This window comes from Apium graveolens, chromosome 5 (assembly GCF_009905375.1).
Source record: "Apium graveolens cultivar Ventura chromosome 5, ASM990537v1, whole genome shotgun sequence".
Classification (NCBI taxonomy): Eukaryota; Viridiplantae; Streptophyta; class Magnoliopsida; order Apiales; family Apiaceae; genus Apium; species Apium graveolens.
The window spans coordinates 57,728,174-57,740,100 of NC_133651.1; the positions used below are offsets into that span (position 1 = coordinate 57,728,174).

At 32.5% G+C, this 11,927-nt stretch overlaps 1 long non-coding RNA gene across 2 annotated transcripts; it reads right to left on the reverse strand.

Annotated features, from left to right (window-relative positions):
• Positions 1–5,771: 5,771 nt before the first annotated feature.
• Positions 5,772–8,640, reverse strand: LOC141661531 (uncharacterized). 2 transcript variants are annotated; one of them, XR_012550009.1, is made up of 4 exons: positions 8,222–8,640; positions 7,428–7,536; positions 6,692–7,334; positions 5,772–6,071 (listed from the first exon to the last, which is right to left on the reverse strand). It is a non-coding gene; the product is annotated as an uncharacterized LOC141661531 (long non-coding RNA). The 2 variants fall into 2 exon arrangements; XR_012550008.1 differs by having other exon boundaries at positions 6,692–7,345.
• Between the last annotated feature and the right edge of the window lie 3,287 nt (positions 8,641–11,927).

Here is an 11,927-nt window from a genome sequence, read left to right on the forward strand (position 1 = left end):
CAAGTTTGCGGCAAAGGCTTATGGCAATGGGGACTCACAAAGGCAACAAGAGGCTCCAACTATCTGCTTATTAGGCTACGTAAAACGATGAATTCATGTACTAAGTAGGGCACTCTTTTTCCCCCTTGAGCTTTTTCCCATTGGGTTTTGCTCTTGTGGGGTTTTAACGAGGCCCTCCTCCTTTCAAAAACAAATTGTAAATGTAATTGGTTTTTAAGCAACCGTTTGTACATTGATATTGAAAACTGCTTTTAAGAGAATGGGAATGTCTGCGCATGTTCTGCTTTGCTTGGCCAACCTGTCTTCTTTTTGCAATCGTACTTCTGTTATAACATAACTGCCTTTCCCATTAAACTTCTGGGATTGATTTTTCTTCTTCCTGGTGAAATCTTAGAAAAGCAATTAGCAACCTCCTTTTTCATATTTTCTGTGTGTGGTTGGTGGGAGGGAGCAGGGCATGAACCTTGCAATGAAAATTGATAGCTACATTTTTTGCAAGTCATAACCTTAACCACAACCTTGCTGGTGCAATTTTTTGAATTATAGGAGGAGTGCACTATCTTTTCATTGCGAATACAAGTAGCCACCTGATGAATATATGGAGAACAAAATGCAATTAAAGTAACATAATTGGAAAATAAAACCCACATCCTTTCTGTGATAAGAAACAAAGACCTCTCGTCTTCGTGCAGAATTGGATGTTTTTTCGGTGTGGGAGTTGACGTAATAGATGTTTCTAAATCCAATTCACCTCACCCATAACAATTTAAATAACAACCCATATAGCATAAACAACCACCCACCTAGCATAAACAACCACGGAGCTTTAACTGTTCTAGGCTCTCATCATCCATGTTTGGGCTGTCGGTATGCAAGCTCTTATATGGCCTATGGTAAATGGGATCATATGGCATTTTTTGCCTATTAGTAAATGGTTCCCCCACTACACGAAACATAGATACATAAAATTTAATGTTGAAGTACCTGTGTAGTTTGAGTGTTTGACGAAGTCTAGTTAAAAGCAGGTTTCATCTTGTTTTTTGCAGTTAAGCATCCATTTTAGGAATTTAACTTATCTTTGAAACATTAGGCATGAAGAAACCTTTATGGACAATGACCAATGAATAAATACATGGAAAAGGTAACAAAAACAAATACCATTTCACAGAGACGAGTTCTCCAAATGCATAATAACATCTGGTTGATACAGAGTAATTTTATGTTGTGCCTGTGCTCTATTTGCAACATATATGGTCCCAAGCTCTCCAGAGAACATTTCCCAAATTAAATTTGTATATAACACGTATTCATTCTGGCGCAATATATAACATTCTTGGCAAGTAATACTAATTTTACTGAGCAGGCAACCAGTGTAAAATAGACACCTAAATGTGGTTCTCACAAGATAAGTGATAGAATGCATGGTTAAGTAAGGGTGCAATCATAACACCAAAACTATATTGTATCTCCTAAAACCAAACTACCAAGTGACCTTGATCGTCAATGTACATCTATGTATAATGTATACTTACATTACATTTGTAAATAACTAAAGATGAGTATTTTTTTTCCTAATCAGCCTAAAGAATTAAGTCATTAACAAGTCGATGTCACTAATATATAGAGTTACCATATGTGGTTGATTTTAAGGTATGTGGGTAGTAATGATTACATAGTTAAAGCACGACAAAAGCACATAGAAGTGCAATATTAATATTCTTCCTTAACAGATGAGGTTTAACAATAATGCACCCATATATAATGCTTACAATAAATAAGAGCACCTTTTAGTAAGACTGTTGATATAAAATATTTCTAAGTTTCTGGCCAAAAGTTAGCTAGACGATAATAGTAACAGATTATAAGTTCTCTTGGGACCAAATGCTTATTGAATGGTGTAATTCTCAATATTAAGCTCTTCCAAAATCTCTCTCAGCTTAAGAACAAGCTCAGATCTTAGGTATCTCTTCTCTTTGTAGTTTTGAAATTTTGTTGCCTGAGAGATCTTGAGAATATAAGTATGCCTCACATCATTTATTCCTTTAAGGATGAAAGAGTTCTCAGCACTCCAACTTTCAGTCTTACTTTCCAGTAGTCTGCAAGAGCAAAGACATGCATTTAGTTTGAATATTTTCATAGTCTGATCTGAACTTTATCCATAGAACCTTTTCGTGCTGATGTTTAGTGTTCTAGAGTCGATTTAATTAGTTTTAGGAACATTAGGTCAGGGATCTATAAGAATCCAGAACATGAAAAGTTTATGGCTAGGAACAAGAGTTAAACTCACATACTTACTTGTCTATCTTCAGCTTCAAAGCTGCAATAGTCTCTGAGGAAGTTGTACTACTGACAAGAAGCTCTATAGTATCCCTCAACTCAGAGCTCCGGCTTAGGTTGCTGATAGATTTGGAGAGCAATATAGAATTCAAACAATTTACTTTCTCATTGTTATCCTTCAAGAAAACTGTAGTGACAAGCCCCATATCTTCAACGATTAACTGTGCATTGTTTTACAAAATTACAAATTAAGGCAGAATAAAAATTATTTTTATATACTCGGATTTGCAATTGTAGAGAGATTGTATTGTATCACCTGCTCATTGTCAATGATACAATGGTCGCCTATGTCAAACCGGTGCATTATGATGGCAAGCATAATTCCTTCACAAATCACTTTGCAATAATCACCAAAGATATATAGCAACCACCAATAGATGAGATGCGATATACATTAGAATTTTAGTAGTTCCAGACCCCATCAAGAAAGACCACAAAAGAAGTAACAAAAATGATAGGTTCACCAACACGATTTTATTCAATTGATGTATGACATTGTTAGTATCATTTAAGAGATAAACCATGAGTCTGCATTCATTGAAAATTTTAACCTGTTAAAAAGGTGCAGTAATAAAATCTATAAAATAATGAATATGTACCAGAAAAGTATTTTGTGAGTGATAGTATGAAGGATTGATAATTCCCAATTGATCAGATTACCATCCAGTTTCTTAAAGATGTTTCACCGATGCTTTTTCTTGTGGAGGATCCTTCAAACAATTGTAGAACGTCTGCTATGTCCTCTTTCGTCATGAACCATAGAAGGTCGTCCTCATTTATATTCCTAGTCAAATATAAATATACAAAATTATTTCACTAAATTTAAAGGGAATTCAAAGACAGAGCAATCAAAAGTATTTAATGTGCTGACAAATTGACAATTATAGATTTCTTTATACCTAAGCTCATTGTTTTTCAGATTCTTGAAAATCAATGAAATGGAATTTTCAATTTGATGCTCATCATCGAAATTACTGTTATAGACTGCATCACAAATAGTATGTAACCTGGTACAGACAAGAAGCTGCATATCTATTAGCAAATGCTGCTTTGATCCATTTCAACTGAACTTTCATCAGGGGCGGCGCTGCTGGGTAACGCGAGGTGAGCGACTGCACATTTGGGGCCCCCAATTTATACCACCTTATATGAAATTGCTTTGGTGAGAATTGAAAGTGATCTTTTGGATGAAGTTGACATCGAAAGTGTTATAAATAATTTTGTCAAAAAACATGCAACAAAAGCACATCTTTTTTTAAGTACATTTGTGAGACTTTATTTTTTGTTTATAATATCTTTCGATAGTTTATTTTATTTTAAAAATATAGTTTAATGATTTTAATGTATATCGAAGTATATATGAATGGCCCAATTTTAAAATTTTGCAGAGGGCCCCCAAAATATTTGCTACACCCCTGTTATTAGAATCTTGAATTCCTTTTGAAGGTCACAACAACGTCTATAGAACATACTCATGAGATATTATACCTTGAATAGTCTGAAAGAAATCTCTTTCATGGAAACGACAATTCAATATTTTCAACATCACAATCTTAGACATCCCCGTCTTTGTCTCTGAGGAAATCACAAAATCGCAAGTGTGCTTGTAACAAAATGAACAACAAAACTTGTATCAGGTTTGATAAACAAAAACCAAAATAAAATAATTAAAGAAGAGCAGAGGAAATACTGCACACTTGTTTTTAAAGCAGTGGAATTGACTTCAGTTTAGTTATTATTGTGTTGAGAAGGATAAAAGTTGAAGCTAGCTAAATCACAATTTGGAGAGTCATCTTGGTTTCAATACAGGGGACACCGTAATAATAAAAGTTAAAGGTTACTTGGTTCCTAAATAAGCATCAGTATATTTTTTTTTGCTCTTTATCTCAAGAACGACATATAGCTATTTTACTGCTGTGAACATAGCTCTACTGCTCTTGTAATTATTTCAAATAGAATGTTGATCAAGGTTAGATTATCAATAAATGAAATGTTAAAGCTAGGATTTACGGATAGTGATGGGCTCGGGGCGCCGCAAAGTCAATCCCAAGGATGTTAATAAAGAGTGTGAAGATGAGTGTTCATATAAATACACGAGAATGTTATTGTAATTAAAAAAAATTATATATATTATTACAAAAATATCATTACCAAAAAAATACTTACATTTCAGGTATTTTTCATGAACTCAATCTCAAAAAAATTAAGATGTTAAATATTAATATTGTATATACACATGCTCAACCTTACTCGGTCGTCACTATATTACAAAATTTATCGAAACAACAATTCTACCGTGTTCATAAAAAAATGAGTAAAACACAAAAATAAAAAGTTTAAAACAAATTATAAATACTCTATACCCTAAATACTTATTTAATAGTAAAATCAACCATCCCAAGATCTTCCATAAGCATTTTTAGCTGAAGAATGAACTCAAATCTTTGTTCTTTCTTCACTCGTAAAGTTTTGAAACTTTCAGACGTTAGTGATCTCGAGATTAAACATATCTTTCCCGCCATCTATACCATTAAAATGAAGCACCACTCAGAACGCCAATTTTTAGGCTTATTACGAAAAATAAACCTGCAAGTATCGAAGATCATTCTGTTATATATGTAGAAAAAGCCTTACTTTTCATAAATTTACACTTAGATAAGTTGTTATATATGGAATAAAATAAGTGAAGGTGCTGTAAAAATTCACAACATGTAAAGTTTATGACATGAATATAGAGTTGAATTCACATACTCGTCTATTTTACGCTTCAGAGCTGCATCGTTATTGGAGGAAGTTGTGCTACTGACAAGTATCTCGAAAGTTTCAGTTAGTTCAGAACTCCGGTCTAAATTGCTGATAGATTTGGAAAATAATAAAAAATTCGTAAAAGTCACAGTTTCATTGTTGTCCTTCCTGAAATCGGTACTGTAAAATCCTATAGCTTTAAAGATATACTGCAGATTGATTATGATGAAATTAATACAGACTATAAAAGAAGATTCAGTACTAGAAAAATTGGACGAGAAATTTTAACCGATGTCTTCATGGATGATGTTAAAGACCCTCCTTTTAACATCGGTCGATGTCTAATTTGTCTAAAATTACTTATAACATCGTTTTCCTTCAACTAACCGATATCTTTTCAAACATTTAACAACAGTTTCTTATAATACAACCGATGTTATAAGCGCGGTGGTAAGCTGATGTTAAAACAGGGGGTCTTTAACATCACCCACAAAGATATTGGTTGCTGTTTTGCTTTACTATAGCCCGATGTTTATGACCTTTAACATCAGTTTCTATTAAATTTACTGATGTTTGTCTCATATAAAACTGATGTCTATTTACATGCTCTAATCAAACATATATATAATATAAATGCACTTAAAAATACCAAATCCACAACAAAAATCGAACCGAAATAAATACCGAACTTCAATTATCATTGCAAAACCAATCCAGTATACAACAATGAAACCGAAACATAAAACTAGACGATTGAACAATCACCAACATGTATAAGTTGCACAAATCCATAACGGTTGCATCTCTAAGAAGCTAAGAGCTAATTCACAAGTACAAAGCTATTTCATTTTGGTAACCAAAAAAAGAACTCCGTAATAACCGAGAGCTATTACATACAGAACCTAATTTCACCAGAAAGTGCAGCACCATCTGCAATCCAAGCAAGCCAGCTGAACTGTATATCATGCTTTGATCGAGACGAATACCCTCTGCAAACAATTCATTAATTCAACAATGTTAGAATACAACAGAGATGTTATCACTAAAATGCAATATTGAATTTTATTAAAGAACTCGTGAAAACTACAGAATACCTTAAAGACAAGTATAAACTGCTTATATTACTACTTATATTACTGGTTATATTAATTTCAATTAGTTTCATATTCAGCCGACACTGTTTCTATCAGTTAGTCACTTGTACTAGATTTTCTGGTTCTTACCACAATTATGTGACATTATTTCTAAAATACAAACTACATAGATGAGTATGTCTATCTAAAGCATTTTGTTATTTATACAGATTCTGTTGAATGGAATGTGAAATAAAAGCAATTCTAGTATTATTTTATGTAACTTTTTATTGTATAAGCTCAATATTAGGTTATAAACATTGCACGTGTTCGCCATGAGAAGTGATGCTGCAAACTTCAATTAATTAAGGCTACCCTTTTGCAATATAATTTACAACATGCATCATAAAACGTATTGATCCAAGTTGCAAAATGGAAGCCTAACGGAAAGGTTAAAACCTGTAGGCTGAACTATGACTTGATGGATACTTTACTGTTAGAAGCAGGAAAAGCTAATTTTCTCAAAACTAACTTACAATTCGCTGCGTCCAAGTCATCCAGCAAGATTAGTACAATCCTTTGAGTAGCAGATCATCTTGATAATAATTCTGCCATCTTCTCACACATTCATGAGAATGACAACATTGGTCCTTCTTTCAAGCATCATTACAAACAACTTATTTCATTGCTTTCATTTGATTCACGGGAAGGGCCTACTCTTGGACAAGACATAGGCAACTTCATTTATCGAGGCATTAAGTTAAATTGCTTAAGAATGATTCGCGTACTTGATCTTGAAGGTACATTTAGGCCTAAATTACCAAATTTGATAATAAAGCTATCTCAATTGAAGTATCTAGGCCTTCGTCACACTCATATGGAGCTGCTTCCCGAGCTAATAGGTAATTTATCTAACCTTCAAACCTTGGATTTGAAACAAACTTGCCTCAGGAGTCTTCCATGTTCCATATGGAAGTTGCCACAACTACGACATCTGTACTTGAGTGAGAGCTATCACAACAGGATTATGGTTACCATTAAAAGAGCAGGGTATATTAGCCATCTGCATATCAAAATTGCATCACCTGGAATCCTTGAGGCTGAGATCAATTGATGATATGAATAGCCCAGATTACCTTAATTTGACAAATAGCCCAGCTGCAAATTCTTCCTAGCATCCTCCGGCAACCCTTTTGCAATATAATTCCAAACATGCATCATAAAATGTATTAGTAAATACTGAAATACGCAAGAAATAAGAGGTGAGGATACCTGATATTTACAAGAAACTGAAAGAGGTGTTGCAGAGTTTGTGCTTGTAGACAATGAGTTGAGAAGGTGCTAAAAGCATAACACAATGGCCTTACTAAAACAGTTCTTCCTAAAAGGGAGACAAGAGAAATGGCCAAGAAAATCAACATAATCAGATATATGTGTGTGACCAGATGATGCAAAGACAAGTATAAATGGGATGTTTGCAGCAGGTAAGACTTGTAGTTATTTGCTTAACAGTTGCTTACATGTGTGTGACAAGATGAAAGAAAAGTACAAAACAGAAACATACAGAGACATGGTTGTCACAGAACCATGTGGAGACAAGACGCTGAAGTATTATCAGAACACAAATCACAAGCGTTGCTAACTCGACAAGTCGTTCACAATGTATTATCACTACCTTAGAATCAATAGATACACACACTTATTGTATACCATTAAACACAACAATTTTACATATTATATCAAGGACCAATGATGTAGTTTCAGTCTCACAAAAACTATGTAAAACAGCATATACACAGATAATTGAAAACTGAATAGACACTACAGGAGCACATGTTCTATAAAGCAAAGGTCAAGACACAAGCATCATCAACCATATTAACCTGCAATCCCGAGGAATATTGCATACTAAGAGGCTGTCATTGTTTTGCTTAGAGCTCTCGGCCTCTTCACCGCTTGCAAACACAGATATATGCATATATATATACACACATAACATAATCTAAATCTACACACATAAACACAGTGATACACATATATATATAGCACTAATTAAAGCTACTTACCAATTAGAAGAAGGATCCAAACCAACAATCAAATAGGTGCTCCTGTACACAAAATTGAAAGTGGTATTTTGATTAGAAGAAGGGGGAAATTTTGATTAAGGGGGAAATTTTGGTTAAAGGGGAATGATATTTGATATAAAGTGGGAAAATTTGGCTGGGGGAAAGGAATTGAGTACTCGTTAAATATGAGTTCTTGAATGTTTGGGAAGAAATTCTTGTCACGGAAGCAACAATCCAATCCCTTCAAAATCACAATCCTTAACAACGATATCAAAGTGTAAATTACAGAAGTGGCAAGTGTAATTGTAATAATACGAATGCCAAGACTCTTCATGTCCGGTTTGATGAGGACAAACCAAAAAGAAAGAACCAAATAAGAGCACAAGAAGCGGGAAACACGTTTTTTCAAAGCAAAGAGAAAATAGAAAACCTTAATATTTTTCATAACAAAAAATCTTTCCATGAAATATATGAGAGGAGTAACAATAAGGCTAGCAAAAATAAGAACAAAAATAACTAGCAGAACAAATGCAAGGCATTGAAAAAGGATGCAAGTTTGTTTGAATACTTCGAGAGCGCAAGTTGTTATATAGAGAAGTAGTAGTACAAGTAGTCGAAATGCAGGGGAACAGACTACATTCTTTAGCATAACAAGGTACAGGGGAACAGACTACATTCTTTAGCATAACAAGGTACTTTGGCCAACTAATAGTAGCACTACTAGAGGCCAAAGTTGTGGGTGCCAACAAAGAATCTTCAATTTATATAACTTGATTTGCTTCTGCCATTGCCGGATCAAGCTGTTGAAGGAAGTCGGAGATAGAGAGAAAATGAATCGAAGGGGTCACATTTATTATTATAATGTGCTAAATCTAAAATTCTGTGTCCAATACATAAACAAATAGCAGAGTGATCGGGACTCCATTGTAATATAAAGAGATAATCTAACCGCTGACACTAAATATATAAAATCAGAATAAAGTTCTTAAGATTACCTTAGGAGAATTTCGTGAGATGCAAGTGTTTTTGAGTATTTTTTAATGTTGGTATTTTTATAGTTATAAACATTTTTATACAATTATAAAAATATTCATATTAAAAAATACTTGCATCTCATGAAATTTTCCTAAGAAAATCTTAGGAACTTTATTCTCATATAAAATATTGAAATTTTTTTGTTTGAAGGAAGGCTGTCATAGTCACTCAGAAGCTTCCTGATATAAATACAGAATATGGAAATTTTCGGATTGGAACGAGATGAGTAAAATATACATGCGCATGGTATTGAGTATGGACGATCAGAATCCTTATTAAAACTTTTTTTTAAAGACGTCACTAGGAGATAATTTTACAAACCTGAAATGAAAATATAAAGTAAAAATGCATTCGACTACATATGAATTCAAATATACTAAAATGAGTAGTTCAATATCCATTCCAGGCCAACCGAGTCAAATACGAATGTTGATATTTGAACTCGAATCGAATATGAATAAAATGTTAAAATTTTAATTCAAATCCAAATCAAATCTAAATGAGTAATTATATGTGCGAATCAAATTTGATTATACTTTTATTTGCACATCATACTTATTCGACTCAATTTCATCCCTACCACAATGAACAAAAGATTCTGTTCTAACTTGTAACCCACGTAATTAATTAAATTTCCATGACACTTAAGAGAATTGGCTTTGTCAGCTATACTTTGGAACAAAATTTTGTTCTGGAATTTTTCCTTCTAAAATATAGTGCCGTGCATGGAAGCTGACTTGTAATCTTGAGATGATACAAGCTTATCAATAATATAATGAGATTAGGGAGATTAAAATACTTATACAAAAATCAAAATGGAAAAGAGAACCGAGGATGTTAACTATTTATCGTTAGAAAATCTAAATACTTATACAATGCACATAGATGTGAAATATAAAATTTGAGAGATAAACCACATTAACTTATTATTACGACTTCACCTCCACTTTTTATAAATGTAGCAGTTTGTTTCCGCAAATACAAATTACATAAAAAAAATGCAGTACTAATGTAAATAAAATGATCAGGTTTTATTAATCTCTACATTCCGTTCTTACAATTTAGATTACGAGATTAATATTTATTTAAACATGTATATACATAATATATATCAATAACACATATTAAATAAAATATCGCTCAAGTGAATTTCTTAAAATTAGAATCATGAGAATTGGTGATTTGTGTAAAATATAACGATTTTTTCTCAGTATTAATTATGAAAATCATCGATTCTCACGATTCTCATTTTAAAAAATTCTCATTTAAACAAAACTTTACATAAAAATTTGATCTAATAGAAGCGAAGTTAAAATAAAAATTATAAATTAATCAATTAATTCTTTACCACAACAATCTTATATTCACCTAAGTTCCTCCACAATCTCACACTCTCCCTTTTCAATTTTATTTGAACACCCTCCATCTACTTACATTAGTCACATATACAAATACACATGTATTATCATATTTATATTTTATGAATGTGTGCTCCTATGAATAACTTCTAACAATTTTAATCAGAAATCTATCATCATAACACTCTCCCTGCCCTCCTCACACATACACACTCTTTCTCCGTTCATCAGAATATAGACACTTTAAAAAAAACCCATCTTGCCCTCCTTAATAAATTAATTATGCACACCCTATATAAAATAATTTATATATATAGATTTTCTAAATTTTGACTGATTAATTCCGATTAACCGATTTTTGACCGATTTATTCAATTTCTAACTGATTTTAACAAAAAAAGTTTTTTAACCCGATTAGTGTAAAATCAGTATAGTGAGTCACTGAACAACGATTAATCAGTTATTAATCCGAATTATTCGATGTCTTTTAGAACAAAGTTCAAAACACAAACACCTAAGACAAACACAAACACCATCTTCTAAATCATATATATACACACACGAACACACATTTCTACAACTAAACATTCCATATCAAACTTTCAGAAATGGGAACTCTCACAATTCATTCCTCTCCTGTTGCATACATTTTATTTATCGAATTTTTGTCGAAGTGTAATTATATCGATTAAATGCTAGCCGTTTTTTTTTCATTCCATTTCAAATTATTTGAATTAGAACTTTAACCCACATATTTTGAAAGTAATGTTCCATGCCAATTTATTTATCATTTTCCCTACAAATACTCATCATAGAAAATCTAGTCTTTTTCATTCACGATTAATTCACTCAAATATTTTTTTTTCTTCAAAAAATTTATTTAAGATTTTTCATTCCATTCTACCAAATAAACACAACCTAAGCTCTCTCCTAAAAGATCTCTCAGCGTAACAACAAGCTCATTTATTTAGTTCTGAAAATTAATTGCATGAGTAATCCGGAGAGTAAATGAATGCTTCATGTCGTCAACTCCTCTAAGGTCGAAAGATGGCTCATCACGCCAACTTTCAGGCTTACTTTTAAGTAAACTGCAAGGATCAAGATATATTTATATAAATATATGAAGTTAAATGATTATACATTCTGAAGTTTGTATAGAATCAACAATCCAGAGTAAATACGAAAACGAATAGGTGAAGGAGCTCTAAGAATTAAAAGCACATATTTAAGTTTATGACATGAAACTATAGTTATAATTCACATATCTATTTTAAACTAATTTTATAGCAGCAATAGTGTTAGAGTTAGGAAGT